Genomic DNA, 17,131 nt, shown 5'->3' with positions numbered 1-17,131 from the left:
GTTGTGAGATTGACTTCATGAACACTGGCATCCAGTAAGAGTCATTTGTATTATTTTGCACAACAACACTTCCTGTCAGTCTCTCTTATGAGTCTTAGGACTGGGGTTGGCAGCAGCTCCACAGATGTTCACTGATTTCTCTGCATTTCAGAGGAGACCTGGATCTGGGGAGCAGCATGGTCCAGTAGAGCAAGTCCAAGCTTATGCAGCCAGGTAGACCTGGGTTCTAAGCTACTTATAAGGTATGTAACCTTGGTTAAGTGACCTCAGATCTCTATACCTCAGTTTTCCCATCTGTAAAGTGGGGACAATTCTTATCTCATAGAGAAATTGTGAAAATTAGATGAGAGGACATATGAAATCTCCCAGCTCACTGCCTGCCAAGTAGTAGCCTGTCAGTGATTAATGTGGTTTGTTCCTTTTTGATTTTCAGAATGGCTACAACAGAGTTGAACTTTTACTCTATGTGTATCTCTTTAATTGCAACGATTATTTGATTGGCAGTGATAATAACATTCATAATAGTAATATCCCCCCCCACCTCCTATACTGTTGTTTACTGATTACATATTATTCATATATATCATCACATGTAATCCTCACAACAGCCCCGTGAAGTACGTGGTATCATTATCCCCACTTTTCAATTTTTTTGCATGTCATAATTTTTTAAAAACTTTTTATTTTATATTGGAGTATATCCGATTAACAATGTTGTAATAGTTTCAGGTGCACAGCAAAGTGACTCAGCCGTACATTTACATGTACCCATTCTTCCCCAGACTCCCAGAAACATCCAATCCATTATCCCCACTTTAAAGATGAGGAAAATGAGGCACCTTAAGAAGGCAAGTGGCTTCCAGCAAGGCATCAGGCAGGTTTTGCAGAAGGATTCCCTTTCCAGCCAAGCAGAGGCCACGGCTCAATTGGGTCCAGGGGCGGGGGGGCGGGGGGGGGCATGTGCTTATGCAAATGGATGAGTGCTAATCGCTTTCCTAATGGGAAGCACGCGGGGAGATAGGATCTGCAGCAAAGCGGAAAGACCTTCCAGAAGAGTGGAGTTGGGAGAAAACCCAGAGAAATCTGGGAAGATAAGGCACTGCCCTGAGAACTCACTGCACTGTGGGCGGGCGCCCGGCAGTGAGTCCAAGGCAGGCTGGGATGTGTGTAGTTAACCGACTGCCTTGGGCCAGGAGCAGCTTGGAGAGCAGGGTCCCTCTCCCTGAGCCAGGCCCACTTGCTGGGCAGCCTAGCACAGAGTTCCTGGATACCTCCTGCTCTTTACTTTGCTCTGTGTTGGGTCCTGGTGTCATCCAGACACGTCTAAACCCTGCCTCCTAGAAGAAGAGTTCAGTAGAGTGAGCACCTGGGCTCTAAACCCAGATCATCTGGGTTGAAATCTAATTTCTGCCACTTTACTAGCTGTGTGACCTTGGACAAGTTACTCAACCTCTCTGTGCTACAGTTTCCTCATCTGTAAACTGGGATGTTATATGTTAGTGATGATGCTATACTGAGGATTAAGTGAATTAATCCATGTAGAAGGATTAGAAGAATGGCTGAGACATAACAAGTACTGGACAAGTGATAGATGCTGTTGTTGTTGTTGTTATTATTATTACTTTAGAAAGATAATAAAATTTGGCCAAGTCCTTTCCTTGCTTAAAATCTTTCCAGCGTGTCCCATTGCCCTCGGGCTCCAGCGCATTCTCAGTGCTGTGGTCTGCATGTGGCCCCTGCTCATGCTCCAGCTTTCACTCCCTGATCCAGTCCCCTGCAGCCACCCTGAATGACTTGTGTTTTCCTGAATGTTCCATACTCTTCCCTCTGGGCCTTTGCATATGCAGTTTTCTTGGCTTGGAGTTTCCCCTTCAAAGGATGTGCCTTCCCCCACAGCCTATGTTTTTGGCTGTTGCCAAGGAAGCTTATTTCTGAGGCCCATCAGATTTTGATGCCTACGCCTGCGTCCTCATGACCTCTTATGTCCCACTATCCCAGCACTTGCCACTGAGTTGTGATTGCTCAGGGTCTGTCTCCCCCATTGGGCTGGGTCGCCCCTCTGTACCCCGTGCACAGAGCAAGTCCTGACCCAGAGGAGTTTTGACAAGCGTTTGTTGAACAAATCTAGAGGGGAACTCAGATAAGTACCCCAAGCTAACTGCCCTGAGGTCCTATCCGGCTTCTACAGACGAGACAACACAATCTGAGAACACGGCAGCTTGATGGGCAGTGGAGGCTGGTGGTTATGGAACAGGCTCTCCAGACAAACAGACTGGGGTTTGAATCTTGGCCCAGCTTCTTGTGAGCTCTGTGACTTTGGGCAAATTGTGTAACCTGTCTGAACTTCAATTTCTACCCTGGTAGATGGGAATAAAAATAGACACTAAGCATGAAATGAAATAATGACGTAAAGTGCTTTATACCATATGTGGCACATAGTAAAGGCCGTTAAATGGTGACTGTCTGCTTCACCATCACCACGATCCATGCCTAAAGTTGCCTATCACACGTGCTGTCTTTATAGCCACCACCTCTAACCTGGAGGCAGCAGCCAGTATGCGAACTGCATCCAGAGGTAGTAAACCATCTCTGGGCACTGCCTTTCACACCGTCAGCAAGGAGGGGCCCCCTGGGAATCTAAGTGGAAAGAGGACCAGCTCGGTGATCAGACCTCCACCTGGCGGCCCTGCAGGACCCAGCCACTTCCAGAGATCTCTTCTGGCATTTGGATTCTAAGGTTTGGTCCCCTGGATTCTAGCATTTGAAATTGTCTTACTCTATCTGAGATTCTACTGTATGATTAAAGCCACACCGTGTATGGGCCAAAGCTAGCATGCATTCATTTATTCATTCCGCACTTACTGAGGACTTGCTCTGTGGCTGGAGTTGCGGATACCAAGACTGATAGGGTACCGTGAGCCTGCACTCAAATTGCTCACAGCCTGGAGTGGCAGAGATGTAAACGAGCAATTAAAGACCAAGTGGTCAGGGACTGTGAAGGGGTCGGGGGGCTATGGGAGCCCCAACTCGGACACCCGACACTCCTGAGCCCTTCCTCTGTCCCAGGTACCACGCTAAGTGGTCTCTATGTGGAATGCTATTTGGTCTTTCAAGAGCCCAGCAGTTAGGCATGAACGTTGGACTCATCTGAATTTGTTTTCTGTTGCTGCTGTAACAAATTCCCACCAAACTTAGTGGCTTAAAACAACACAGAACTATAATCTTACAGTTCTGGAGCCAGAAGTCCAGAACCAGTTTCGCTGGACTAAAGTCAAGGTGTTGGCAAGGGCGGGTGTTTTCTGGAGGCAACGAGGGCAAAATCCATTTCCCTGCCCCTTTAGCTTCTAGAGGCTGCCTGTGTTTCTCAACTCTTGGCCCTTGCATCACTCCAATCTCTGCTTCTGTCACCATACCCCCTACTCTCACTCCGACCCTCTGCCTCCCTCTTATAGGGACCCTTGTGATTACATTGGATCCGCCCAGATAATCCAGGATAATCTCTGCATCTTAAAACCCTTAACTTAATCACACCTGCAAAGTCCCTTTTACTACATAAGGTAACACATTCACAGGTTCCAGGGGATTAGGATGTGGATGTCTTTGGGAGGGGGTGTTATTCAGCCTACCGCGCCATCTTACAGATGAGAAAACTAGGGGATATGAAGGTTAAGGAATTTCCTGAGTCATTTAGTCAGTAACTGGCAAATCCAGCACTCCCTGGTTTTAGGCCTCAAGCTCTTAGCCCTAAAACAAGAAAGCTGCTGGTGGAGGTGAACCTTGAACCAGGTTTTGAAGAATGAACTGGAGTTAACAAAAGGTGTGGCAGGTAGAGGAATGGTGTGGGCCACGGCATAGTGGTGAAAATAAGCTTAGCATCCGGTGTGTTTTGGGGCCATAAATTACTCAGAATGGCTGGAGTGTGGCGTGGGTGACAGGGAGCAGGTGGGTAGGGTCTGGATCCTGGAGCTGCCGAGAGTGGGCTGAGATGCCTGCAGTTCAACCTGAAAGACGTGAAGATCCATGGGATGGGGCTGGGGTTACCTGTATGTCCTGGGTCAAATCCCTTCCCCTCTCTGACCCTTGCTTTCCAGTCGAGGGAAACGGTGGGCCAGCTCTTCTGCTGTGACTGGGTGAGTCTGCCTGCCCTCTCATTGCCTGGCCTGGTCCCATCCATCTCTGGGCAGAAACAAGGGCTGGATGAACTGTTCCCTTCCCCCACACCAGGACAGTGACGGTTTCCAAATATCTGTCTGTTGAAATAATGTTCTCTGGGCGCTGGGCCTCCCTCCCTCCCTCACATTCCTGGGTGAGCCTGCCTGTTTGGCTTGCTCGGACAAATATTGACTTTCTCTGTCCTTCTCACTCTGGGTCTGTTTAAAAGGCATCAATCTTTGCCAGGGTGTGAGCTCCCTCTCCGTAACCTGTGGCCTCTGCGGTCCTGTCGGGGCAGGGAGCGGTGGGGAGGGGCTCGCAGGCCCTGGGGACCCCCCTTGGGCGGCATTCAAGAGGCTTTCATGGAATGGTCAGGTGCCTCCCATCCGGTCCCTGCAGCGTGGCATCCACATGGAGACCCTCCAGACACCTTCCTCCTGGCTTCACAATCCCGAGCGGCGGAGTTGTGTGATCCTCTGTTAGAAAACCCTGCTGACTCTACCTTCAAAATCCTACCCACAGTCCAGCCACTTCTCAGCCTCCCCTGCTACCATCTGTGTCCAAGAACCATCCTATTGCTCCCGGATTATTAACCTCCTAACTGGTCTCTCTGCTCCTGCCCTCTTCCCTTCAGGCTGTTCTCAAACGTTGGAGCCAGAGTGGTCCATTAAATGGTCGTCAGATCCTGCCACTCCTGTGCTCCCAGCCCTCCAGTGGCCTCCCAGCCACTCAGAAGAAAAGTAAAATTCTTACAGTGGCTTAAAAGTCCTCCATCATCTGTCCGCGCCTTCCTTCCCTGACCTCCCTCCTCGCTCACTCCTGGCCTCTATGCTCCAGCCTCACTGGCCTCCTGGTTGCGCCTCAGCCTGAGAAACTTCGCACTCACTGTTCCCTCTGTCTGGACCGGTCTCCCTCTCCCCTACTTCTTTGTTGTTTTTGCTCAGATGTCACCTTCTCAGTGAGCCCTTTCCTGGACAGCACCCCCTGTCCTCCCCCTAGCACTCTGTGTCCCCTCCTACTTTATCCTTCTCCATAGCCCTTCCCTACAGCTAACACACTGTGTATTTTAATTTTTTAAAAAATTTTATTTATATTTTGGCTGTGTTGGGTCTTCGTTGCTGCGCACGGGCTTTCTCTAGTTGCGGCGAGCGGGGGCTACTCTTCGTTGCAGTGTGCGGGCTTCTCATTGTGGTGGCTTCTCTTGTTGTGGAGCACGGGCTCTAGGCACGCGGGTTTCAGTAGTTGCGGCACATGGGCTCAGTAGTTGTGGCTTGCGGGCTGTAGAGTACAGGCTCAGTAGTTGTGGTGCACAGGCTTAGTTGCTCTGCGGCGTGTGGGATCTTCCCGGACCAGGGCTCGAACCCGTGTCCCCTGCACTGGCAGGTGGATTCCTAACCACTGCGCCACCAGGGAAGTCCTACACCGTGTATTTTAATCATTGATTTTGTTTATTGGCTGTCTCTCCTGAGGGCAGCGATTTTTGTCTGTTTCATTCGCAGCTGCATCGTCCACACCTAGAACAGTGCTGTCCCACAGCAAAGGGCCCGACCGTCTGTGGAGTGAATGCGTGACTGCCTGCTTTGTAGATGAGAGTTAATGGGTTGTTAGTGTAATAGCCAATATTTATTATGTGCTTTCTGGGCACTTTACGTACACAAGCTCACCAAATGCTCACAACAACCAGTCCATAAGGTGGGCATCTCTATTGCCCTCTCTCACGGACGAAAGAAAGGAGGCACCAAGTGGCATAGGGCTGGGTCCTGGCTGCCTCGCCAGGCTGCGTCCAACCCCGAGTGCGTGCGTGCGTGTACCACAAAAGGCCAGCTGTGGGGTGAGCTGGTGTCCAAGCTCGTGAGCCACCACCCCCTCCCCTCCTGGCCCTCCCACCTGTTACCAGGACGGCCCGTGCACGAGCTCGCAGATTCATCTCGGTCCATCTCGCCCCATGGCACTTGGCCAGGCCCCTCATTCATCTCCTGCTTCCAGCTTCACCCTCTGTCTCTGTGTCTGTCTGCCTCTGTCTCTCTTTTTTTCTCACCACCCAGCTTGCTGCCCACACATTGCCCTTAGACCTCATCTCCCTCCTCTCTTTGCCCAGAGCTCTGTGGGACCAGGACTAAGCCCCTTCTGGATTTCTAAGCCCCGTGGTATCTGGCTCAGGAAGCCCACCCCCGCTCCCTCCCTTTCTCCTGTAATGAAGGCCGGCCCCACTGTTTCCCCCACCAGCCCTGCAGTCATGCCCACCTCTGCTTTTGGGATGCCTTCTCCTATTTTCTCAGTCTAGCCACCCACCCTTTTTATTTTGAAAAAAATTTGAAGAATAGAGAATTTGTAAGAATCATACAACAAATACTCCCATACCCTTTCCCTAGATTCACCCGTCTGAATACATTCTCCCCTTCCTCCCTCCCTCCGTCCTCCCCACCTCTTTCCCTCTCTCCCCCCTTCTCTCTCTCTCCCTCTCTCTCAGCATTTGTGAGTGAATAACAGACCGTCCCTCAAACTTCAGTACGTATCTCTTAAAAAAGGACATTCTCCTACATAACCACAGTACAATTATTGCCCTAAGAGTTTAACTTGGAAACTCTATTATTATCTAATACATAGTCCACATTCAAATTTTCCCAATTTTCTAAGTAATGTCCTCTAGAACATTTTATTTTAGTTGTCATGTCTCTTCGGTCTCCTTTAATCTAGAGTAGTTTCCTAGCCTTTTTGGTCATCTTTCATGACATGGACTTTTATTTTATTTTTTTAAAGAATAACTTTTTTAAAAAAAATTAATTTTTGGCTGCGTTGGGTCTTCATTGCTGTGCAGGGGCTTTCTTTAGTTGTGGTGAGTGTGGGCTACTCTTTGTTGCGGTGCCCGGGCTTCTCATTGCGGGGGCTTCTCTGCTTGTGGAGCATGGGCTCTAGGCACGCGGGCTTCAGTAGTTGTGGCTCGCGGGCTTAGTTGCTCTGTGGCATGTGGGATCTTCCAGGACCAGGGATCAAACCCGTGTCCCCTGCATTGACAGGCAGATTCTTAACCACTGAGCCACCAGGGAAGTCCCGACGGGGACATTTTTGAGGAGTCTAGATTGGTGGTTTAGGGAAACGTCTCCTGATTTGGGTTTGCCTCAGTGTTTCCTTATGATTAGATTCAGGTTAACCATTTTTGGCAGGAGTACTGTCCTCCCTGCCCCCAGCCTCTCTCTCTCTCTGGATCATCCCACCCACGCTGCTGCTGCAGGCCTTGCCCTTGACCTCACCAAATCTTGTCAGTGTTTCTCCACCCATGCCCAGCCCCATTCCCAGCCCTAGGTGCTGGGTCAGCGAGAAGACCTGCTCTGGCACCAAGGGACTGGAGTGGGAGGAGTGGAGCGGCCACCCTGTCCTGCCCACTCAGAAGACATGAGGGCATCAGGGACCCTTCCCCTGGAGAGGCTCAGGAGGCAAGGGTTTGCTCCTGAGATGGTTTTTAGTAGCAGAATCTTCCGTTCAGATACGTCATACATGGAAAAGTGATGGCGACTGGCCCTGCTCCTATTGACGGAGGCGTGTGTATGTGCACGTGTGTGTGTATGTCTGTGTGTGCATGTACGTGTGCCCACACAGCTGTGTTCTTGGGCTTGGGTTCTGAAGCTCCAGCTCCAGGCACTCCTCCTCTGCTCCAGAGTGCCTCCAAGAAATTTTCATAGAGTCTTGGGGGCTCCGCTGATCCAAGGAAGCTGAACCCCGCAAACATCCGTGAGATTTACAGTGTTGAATCTGGTGCTAGGCCCAGGGAGGAGGGATTGAAGGTCGTGTAGCCCACTGGCTTTGAAGTCGTGTAGATCTGGCTTCCAAACCCTACTCTGTTTCCTATTGGTTCTGTGGTCCTGGACAAGTTACTTAACCTCTTTAAACTTTGGTTTCCTAATCTGTAAAATGGGATACTAATAGTATCTACACCTGTATGACCCTGTGAAATTGAAGTGCGGTAATGGCCTTGCAGCTTTGGTACATAATAGATGGATATCTCCAGGTGGAGTGAGGAGAGCAGGGAGGGGGTCCACAGGCTGGGATGCTGAACCCCCACCCGGCAGGTTGAGACTCAGGAACTAATTGTCAGAACAGTTGTTTCTGATACACAGAAGGCTTATGACTTTCCACTCCAAGCCTGTCATTCTGCGGTGGGTAATCAAGCGGGACTTTGATGGTGGATGCAGTGGATTAGGGCTGGGAGGAGTTTCCAGGCCCAGCCCTTGGCAGTGACTGTGGGGAGGAGAGACTTTCAGAGCTGAGGGTGGGAATGGGGAGGCGGGGAGCCCTAATTCACATCAGCCTCTGCTTGGTGCTTACCCCACCCCGTGCTTGGAGAACATACCAGCTTGTCCAGATGTGGGAAGGGAGTTGGTCCCCTGGCTTGGCAGTTGGGGGGTCTGAGTTCTAGTCCTGGCTCAACTGCCTACTCCATGTGTGAACCAGGATGTCACTCCCTGGCTCCCAGACTACTTTCCTCATTTGTAAATTGTGCATGAGCGTGCATGCACGTGTGTGTGTGTGTGTGTGTGTGTGTGTGTGTATTGGATTCATTTATTAATTCGTCAATATTTGTTGAATACTTACTATGTACTGGGTGCTGGGATATAGTGGTGAGCAATAAAGACAAGGTCCCAGGCCTTGTAGAACTTACATTCTAATGGGAGAGACAAACAAATAAGTAATTAGAACTGTGATAAATGCTCAAGGAGAGGAGCAGAGTTCTCTAAGATTGATAGTGATGGCGGGGGAGAGTCAGGGAAGGCATTCCTGAGAAGGTGACATCTAAGCCAGGCCTGAAGGGTATGTGGGAGTTGGTTATGCAAAGGGAAGAAAGAGGTGTGTGCATAAGGGCAAGAGAGAGGTCTAGGCAGAGGAAACAGTATGTACAAAGGTCATGGGGTAGAGAGAGCACAAATGATTTACAAGGACTATTTCAGCTCCACCACCTGAGGGTCCTTGACACGCACCCTTTTTCTCGTATGATCCATGGGAAGTGCCTCTCACAGTAGATGGGATGTTCAGACTAGGCCTTCCTTTCCTCTGTTCTCTGTGGGCCGAAAGAGTGGAAGGGGCAGGGAGGAAGCTGGAGAAGGGAAGCTCCATTCCTCCTTCAAGCCTCATCAAGACATTCCTTGTATCTTGGGTTCTCTTTCCCGTTTCCTCAATCTTGAAATGACAGATGACAGTTGGGATTTTCTTATTTCTTATTTATTCTCCTCTGCTTCTGGCTCTTTCTCCCTGCTTCCTATCAATGTCTGTTGGGAGGAGAAAAATGTAGAACTTTTGTTTCTGTTATCTGTGTCAAACTGACTCATTCTCAGTGTAGGTGACCCAGAGGAAGTGTGTGTGTACACGTGCACACGCATACCTCTTTCATGAAGTCATGGCCTCCACAAGGTCCAGGGAAATCCTACCCTGTTCTGAGAGTTGATGGGGGAACCACACCAAAGGCAGTGATAAGAGTGGGTGCTGGTGGTCACTGTCAGGAGGCTGTGGGTTGGAGAACTCAGCCCTCAGCCCTGCTCAGGCTTTGGGACTAGCCTGTGGGTGACAGGAGAAGGGGGTAAGAAGAGACCCTCCCAACCTTGAAGTCCCCTTGGCCAGGCATGGCTATGATTTCGCTCAGGGCCTGGGGGCTGCTGCCTGAAGCCCTACTGTGTGCTGTACGTGGCCAAGAGAGCTGAACACACCCTGCAGCCGAGTCTCCCGACGGCTCAGGGCTGCAAGCAAACAACAGTTAGGGAGCTCATGGGGAGGCTGAAAGGGCAGGGAGGAGTCTGAGCACACACAGCCTGTTACTGCCTGCCGGAGTCTGCAGAAAGAGCATCTGGGTAGGGGATGGTCCATGGATCTGTGTTTGGGGACCTCCAAGAGACTTGTCTTAAATGAATGTCTGAGAAAGTTGTCAGCATGGTTTGAGGTTGAGGGGCTGAAGGACTTGGGCTCCACTAGCCTGCGGGGAAGGCAGGCGGTCCTCCGAGGGCTGTGGCCGGTTTGGGAGCACACTGCGTGGAGAGGTTGAGTAACTCTTTTCCAGGCCATCTGCGTCTGTGCTGTTGGCGGCTGCGTTATTTCAGGTCCTTGCAGGCCAGTCTAACTCAGCACTGGTCCATTCGACTCAGCAGGTAAGCTCAGCTCAGCCCAGCTACACATACCTCCTCTAGTCTGAGCTCTACCTAGCTCTGCTCAAGGAAAGTTGACTCAATATGACTCAAATCGACACAGCTCAGAAACTCGAACAAACTCTCTCCCTTCTACCCAATTCATTGAAGGTCTGTTTCATCCAACCTTGTTCTGGACAATCCATCCCAACCACCAAACTCAGCTCACCTACCCCACATCTATTCATCTAGGAGCTTGACTCAGTTCAGCACAAGAACTTTATTCAGCACAAATGACACTTCCAACTTGACTCAACTCACCCCTCTCCCCTCAGCTCAGCCTGACTTAATCAATACAACCCAACCTAATTCAACCCAACAAAACTGAGTTTACCTTAGCTCAGCTTTATCCAGCCCAGTCCAAGTCAGCTGAGCCAAGACTAGCCCTGCACTGCCCAGTTATCCCAACCCAGTTCAAAACAACTCAGTCCATATTGAATCAACCCAATCTGACTCAATTAGGTTCAACTAAAGTTTTCTAGATTTGAGTTAATTGATCTCAACCCTTCAGTAACTCCTTAGAATATGAACTCTGAGGGCAGAGATTTTGTATGTTTTAGTCACCCAGGTTTCCCAAAGGCATAAAACAACATCTGACACATAGTAGATGCTCAATAAATCTTTGTAAAATGAACAGTTGAATGAACCCTTCCTGGGCCAACTTAAACCGACTCCATTTAACTCCACTTTTCAGTCTTAGTTTGAATCGGATTCTACAGCCTCTTATATCAAACATCCAACTTGTAAAAATTTCATGTATTTATTCAACTATGTACTGGGAAGGGTTCCAGTGCTGTGAGTATCACAGTAAAAAGGCTGACAAAGTCTTTCCTTGAGCTTACATTAGGTGGAATGACAAGAATAAAATAAAAATATATAAACACATATACATGTGTGTGTGTGCACGTTATAATGTTATGTAGTGATAAGTACAGTGAAGACAAATACAGCAGAGTAGAGGGGTAGAGAATGATGGAGGTGGAACAGTGGTCTTCATGCTATGAAGAAATATGGTGGTCATAGAAAGCCTCTCTGAGGAGATGATATTTGAGCAGAGACCTGAACAAAAGAGCAAGCCCTCTGGTTATCTGGGGCAAGTGTTTTCCAGGATCAGGATACAGCAAGTGCAAAGGCCCTGAGGCAGAAATGAACTACGTTTGTTCAAGAGACAGGAAGGCCAGTGCAGCTAGAGCAGTGTGACATCCAAGAGATTTTTCTCCTGCTAGTCTGTTAGCTTTGAGAGGGTTGGGACTGTCTTGTATGTGGCTGCATTCCCTGCTTCTGTCATGTGCTGACACACAGTAGCCACTTGGAAACAAATTTTTGAATAAATGGATTCAACTGAGCATAATGCAAATTGATTTAACCCTAATTAGCATATTTAACTCAATGCACTTTAATTCAGTTGGACTTTGACAAGACTTTTTTGGACCTTGCAACCTTTGGACAAGTGGGCTGCAATCCTAGAATTTGAAGACTGTAAGATTCTCTTAACTTTCCTAAGCCTCAATGAACTCATCTATTAAAGGGGAACAGTAACATCTGCCTTTCCTCTTTTGTGGGTATTGTGAGAATTAGTGAGATTGTGAGTGTGAAAGTGCTTTGCAGACAGTCAAGTGCTCGGGTGACCTTCCTGACCTTGGAGGTGTGTGACTCCAGGGGGGGAGGGCAGATTGTGTGATCTCTCCGGTCCCTTCTCTTTATGACATTCCACAAATCTGTCATTCTATGAGAGTATCTAAGACCCAAATCTGAGCAAGTCCCTCCAAAGTTTAAAACCCTCCCAGGGATGCCTGGTGGATGTGAGATGAAGTTCAAAGTCCTCACCGTGACCCACTGCCCACCTCAGCCTCCCCTGACCTCCAGGCCCTCTGTCTGAATGCTTGCTCTCCTGTGTGTCCTCCCCCAGGCCTCTCTACTGTCTCTGGGTCTCTGCACCTGTGGTTCTCTCTGCCTAACTCCAATTCCTTCCTGCCTTTCCTTTTTCTTTTTAAATCTCAGGTAGGTGCAGCAAGTTTAGTTGATGACCCTTCTCCACATGGCAAAGCATCCGTCTCATGTTTCCTGCAAGGCCCTGCTCTTGTTTTGTTGTGTTTATGATTTTCCTACCCCATTTATTCCCAATTCCTCCTCTCAGTTCCCTCTTCCTCATAGGTCCCAACTCTAATGTGTTTGGTGTATGAGCTTGGAAATGCACATTTCTTTGAAAAAATACATGGTGTTGTTTTCTTTGTGTATGTTTTTAATTTATATAAATGGTATTTTGCTTTCGAGCGCCTTCTGTTTCTTATTTTTTTCCACTTAACAATGTTTCTAAGATCTATCCGTATCATTGTATGTCCCCCTAGAGTCTAGTTCCTTGCATCTAACTGCCTACACGCTGTGTGCATTCACCGCATTTTTCTTACCCGCTCCCTTGTGACTCCTTGCTCCTTGGCCACAAGCAGTGCTCTAATGAATATTCTGGTACCTTTCCCTTCAGGAGCAGGGTGTGAGTTGCTTTGTGGTGAATATCCAGGAGGAGCATTGCTCAGAGGGCCCAGACCTGGATTTAATTTTCCTGAGTCTTGCATTGTATCCCACAGTGCCCAACGGCTCAGGTTTCCCTAAGTCTTTGCCAGCATTTGGTATTATTCAACTTTCACACTTACAATCTGATGGGTATAAAATGGAACCTCACAGTTTTGATTTGCATACCTCTGATTAGGGTGAGGTTGGGCGTCACTCCCATACCTGCTGCCCTTTGGCTTTCCCCTCCGTCTTTACCTGGGCCAAGTCATGCTGGTGCTGCAGGTGTCACTGCAAGTGCACTCCTCTGGGAAGCCTGCCCTGACTGTGCCCCCTCATTGCGTTTCCGGCCTCCCATTTGTTTCCTTAACCCTCTGTGCTCTCCATCACAATAGAACATGTCCTAACGTATGGTAATCATCTGTCTCTGCCACTAGACTGGGGGGTCCTTTGGGGTCGCCTCCAGGTTTAATTCATCTCCTCGTCTCTGGCACTCGGCACAGGGCCTGGTCTGATGAAAGTGCCAGGGAATGTTTGATGACTGACTGACTGATGGAGAGAATCAGGGTGGTGGTTTTGAAGGGTTGAGAGGTCATGCTGGCAGGGGGCAGTGTGCACCAGGCAGAGGGCTGGGAGATTTATAACTGGAAAGACAAAGGAGAAGCTGAGAAGGAGACTGTAAAGCTAGATCAGCGTTCATAGGCTGAGCCGCAGGCTCAAGACCCAGCCGGAAAGTTCCCCCCACTTTGGGGCTTTCGTTCACTGTCTGTCATCGGAGGGGCCAGCCCTGGGGTGGTCAGCCTAGGCTGAGTGTGGGACCATGGCTGGGGGCAGGGAGAGAGCCGAGAGAGCCTCTCACACCTGGTAGTTATTGCTTTTCTCACCAGTCCTGACCCATTATCAATCTCCACCTAACGTCATCCTGGTTCTCTTGTGCCCCCGCCCAAACATTAGTCCGAGATGCATCTTCCTAACTCGGTCTTAGCCTTTGTCTTGGGGCCAAAGCTGCCGAGAGGGCTGTTGGCAGGGCCTTGGGCTTTGGCCAGCCTTGCATCAAAAGCCTCTGCAGTGACTTGCAGCTGCAACCGTGGCTGCTCCAGCTGAAGGGTTCTTTCCGCGGAGCCCGCTGCCCCGGCCCGCAGCTGAGGTAATTCCCCACCGGAGTCGGCTCCCTTCTCCTCAGCTCCCTTCTTTTCCTTCCACGTGGTTTGGCAGAGGCTGAAAGGCAGAAGATTATAGGCATGCAGTACAACCCCGCAAGCCAGCGTGAAACCCCATGGTTGTCTTTTTCCACCCTCTGCCTCTACTTAGTTTTTCCTTTCTCTGAGGAACTGGGTTCCCAACATCTCCTCCTTCCCCAGGATCAATCAGTTGGCAGGGTGTTGTGGGAAAGAAATTTGCATTCAATCATGCCCATGGCAACCATCATAAGCAGGGCCCATGTTCCTGTCCTGGAGCCCAGACTCCATTCTGTTTTAAAAGCCTTGGGGTTTACAAAACTAAGCGGACTAGAACATAACTTTTAATAGCACATTTGAACAGAATTTAATGACAGAACTATAAAGTGGTTTTTCTGCAAAGACTATTATTAATCATAAGAATAATCATAGCAGTCTATTTCATTTGGCCGGCATGTTCCAATGTTCAAGCCGTTTTCACATTAGTCATCCCATCTGACACTCTTAACTCTCCTGATAGGGCAACAGGGCTGACATTATTTTTCTGTAGCTTAGAACTGTGTTTCTCAAACGTGAATGTGCACAGGGATCACCCGGGGATTTGTTAAACTGCAGATCCTAATTCAATAGGTCTGGGGTTGGCCTGAGATTCTGCATTTCTAACAAGACCCCCAGGTGACACCCATGCTGTAGATCCACGGACCACCCTTGAATAATGAGAATGAGTAACTCAAAGTTTGCATAGGTGTGAGAGCCAGAACTGATTCCTTTCCTTCTTCCTTCAACAAATACCAGCCAAGTGCTTACTGTGTGCTTCATGTGGTTCTAGGTGCAGGAGAGAGTGATATTTAAAATACCTGACAATGGGCACAGGCGCTGACCAGTCAGATCATCAGGTCACCAGCTATGGCACGGGGCAGTAATGCTTCAGTGGCGGACGGAAGCAGGTCCAGATGGTCTCAGGGGAGAGTGTGGCTGGCCAAGGGAATTCAGGGGGTATTCGGGGGTGGGGGGCTCAGGTCAGAAGCTTCTCAATATTTAGTACCAGTTCTATAAGAGCCCTGGGCAATTATACAGAGAAGTATCAGGCAGAGCTTCTGGCCCTGATGAGCACCCAGTGCAGTGGGAGAGCCAACGTGGATCCACGAGGTCAGGAGAGCATTGTGTTTGTAAACTTCTCGAGGGCAGGCCACTGCATTCATCTGTCCCCTTCACTGTTATATCCCCAGTCCTTGGCCAGTGGACATCCTGGGGCATAGTGAACACTTCATAAATATATTTTTTTTCTGGGAATGAATGACTGAACAGGGCACAGGAGGTGCAAATAAGGGAGCAGTCAGTCTACTTAAGGTGCAATGAGGTGGGGAGGAGCTATCAAGGAAGGCTTCCCAGAGGAGGTGATATTGGAGCCAAGTCGTAAAGATCATGGGTGTTTGCCAGGCAGATGGTGAAGAGGAGCAGGCAGGTCTGGAGCAGGGACTCTTGCTTAACCCCACAGCTGCCTTAGTGCAGGGAGCTGGCAAATCTGTCCCTCATTCAGGATGCTGGGCCACGCATCTGAAACTCCCCTTCTCTAAGGTGTCTGGCCATTTGGATGTGATGTCGGGGTTCTCCCAGCTCCCTAGGAAGTCCTCTCTTCACAAGATGAAGGGGCTCCTCTTGGAGGATGATTCAGGCCTGCTTGAGCATACTGTGCTCAGAGTAGGCTCAGACCCAGGAAGGGACCTCCCCAGTGTTGGACACTGGGGCCTCAGGGATGAATCGGATGGCCCTCCAGAAACTCCCATCAAGCCCTCCCCAATTTAGTCTCAGGCTAGTTCACTTCCCTGGTTGACAGTGTTGGCCACCGGGTGCCCCCCACCTCTGTACTCTGATCCCACAGCCTCTGGTCCCATCTCCTGCCACCTTCTCCTTCTCTCTGTTCCACATTTACATGTTTAATATTATTTAAATAATGATACAGTGGACTTCCCTGGTGGTGCAGTGGTTAAGAACCCGCCTGCCAATGCAGGGGACACAGGTTCGAGCCCTGGTCCAGGAGGATCCCACATGCTGCAGAGCAACTAAGCCCGTGCGCCACAACTACTGAGCCCGAGTGCCACAACTACTGAGCCTGCGCTCCTAGAACCCGTCCGTGCTCCACAACAAGAGAAGCCACCGCAATGAGAAGCCCGCGCACCGCAACAAAGAGTAGCCCCCGCTCGCCGCAACTAGAGAAAGCCCGCTCACAGCAACAAAGACCTAATGCAGCCAAAAATAAATAAATAAAAAACGTGGGGATGGTGGTGGTGGTGGGATGAATTGGGAGGTTGGGACTGACATATCTACACTAATACATATAAAATGGATAACTAATGAGAAGCTGCTGTATAAAAAAATAAAATAAAATTCAAAAAATAAAAAATAGTAAATAAAATAAATAAATTAAAAAAATAATACAATATGTTATATACTAATATAATAATAATTTAATATATTAAAGAGGTTTTCAAAGGCTCTTTTTATATGGGAACCAGAGTAGGTGACATAATCCCCATTTTATGGATGTGGAGACTAAGACTAAAGCTTTGAGAGAGGGAGTGTTTGACCAAGGACATAAGGGGCAATTAGTCTCAAACTCAGGACTCTCATCCTGGGTCCAGTGACTTGCTGAAGCGGCAGCCTTTTAATCAATCAATCAATCAACAAATACTTATCAACTGTCTACTGTGCGCCAGGCTCTGGTCTAGGCTTTGCCCTCATGGAGCTGTCTCTTTAGTGGGGGGAGACAGACAGTTACAAATATAAGATGACATATAGTATAGCAGGTGATGATCTTATGGACAAAAATGAAGCTGGGAAGGGGGACAGGGAGCACAGAGGGGTTGTGTTTGCAGTGTTAAGTGGAGTAGTTAAGGACTGCTTCCCCGAGAAGATGAGTTTTGAATAAAGACTTGAAGGAGGTGATGGAGCCAGCTTTGCATATATCTGGAGGAAGAATGTTCCAGGCAGAGGAAGAGCAAAGGCCTGGAGGTGGGAGTGTGCTGGAGCCCCCCTGCTTCCCAGGGGCTCTAGAGCTCCTTTTGATGTGAGTCTGATCTTCTCAGCCTTTCAGGGACAAGATTCTTTGTTCATCTGCTCTCTGCA

The 17,131-nt window shown here is 49.1% G+C and overlaps 1 protein-coding gene across 25 annotated transcripts in view; it reads left to right on the top strand.

Annotated features, from left to right (window-relative positions):
* Positions 1–17,131, top strand: part of LOC309618222 (uncharacterized protein) — a 221,892-nt gene that overhangs the window by 24,159 nt on the left and 180,602 nt on the right. For 22 of the 25 annotated variants that reach the window (XR_014238354.1, XM_082371658.1, XM_082371664.1 and 19 more), the window contains exons 2-3: positions 152–242; positions 2,525–2,737. The exons of the other annotated variants lie outside the window; for them this stretch is intronic. The gene's annotated coding sequence lies outside the window, so the exon portion shown is untranslated. The remainder of the gene's footprint in view (positions 1–151; positions 243–2,524; positions 2,738–17,131) is intronic. 25 annotated transcript variants of the gene reach the window in all.

The sequence above is a fragment of the Balaenoptera borealis genome (assembly GCF_965194805.1).
Source record: "Balaenoptera borealis genome assembly, chromosome: 1".
NCBI lineage: Eukaryota > Metazoa > Chordata > Mammalia > Artiodactyla > Balaenopteridae > Balaenoptera > Balaenoptera borealis.
This window is presented reverse-complemented; position numbering and strand designations above follow the sequence as displayed.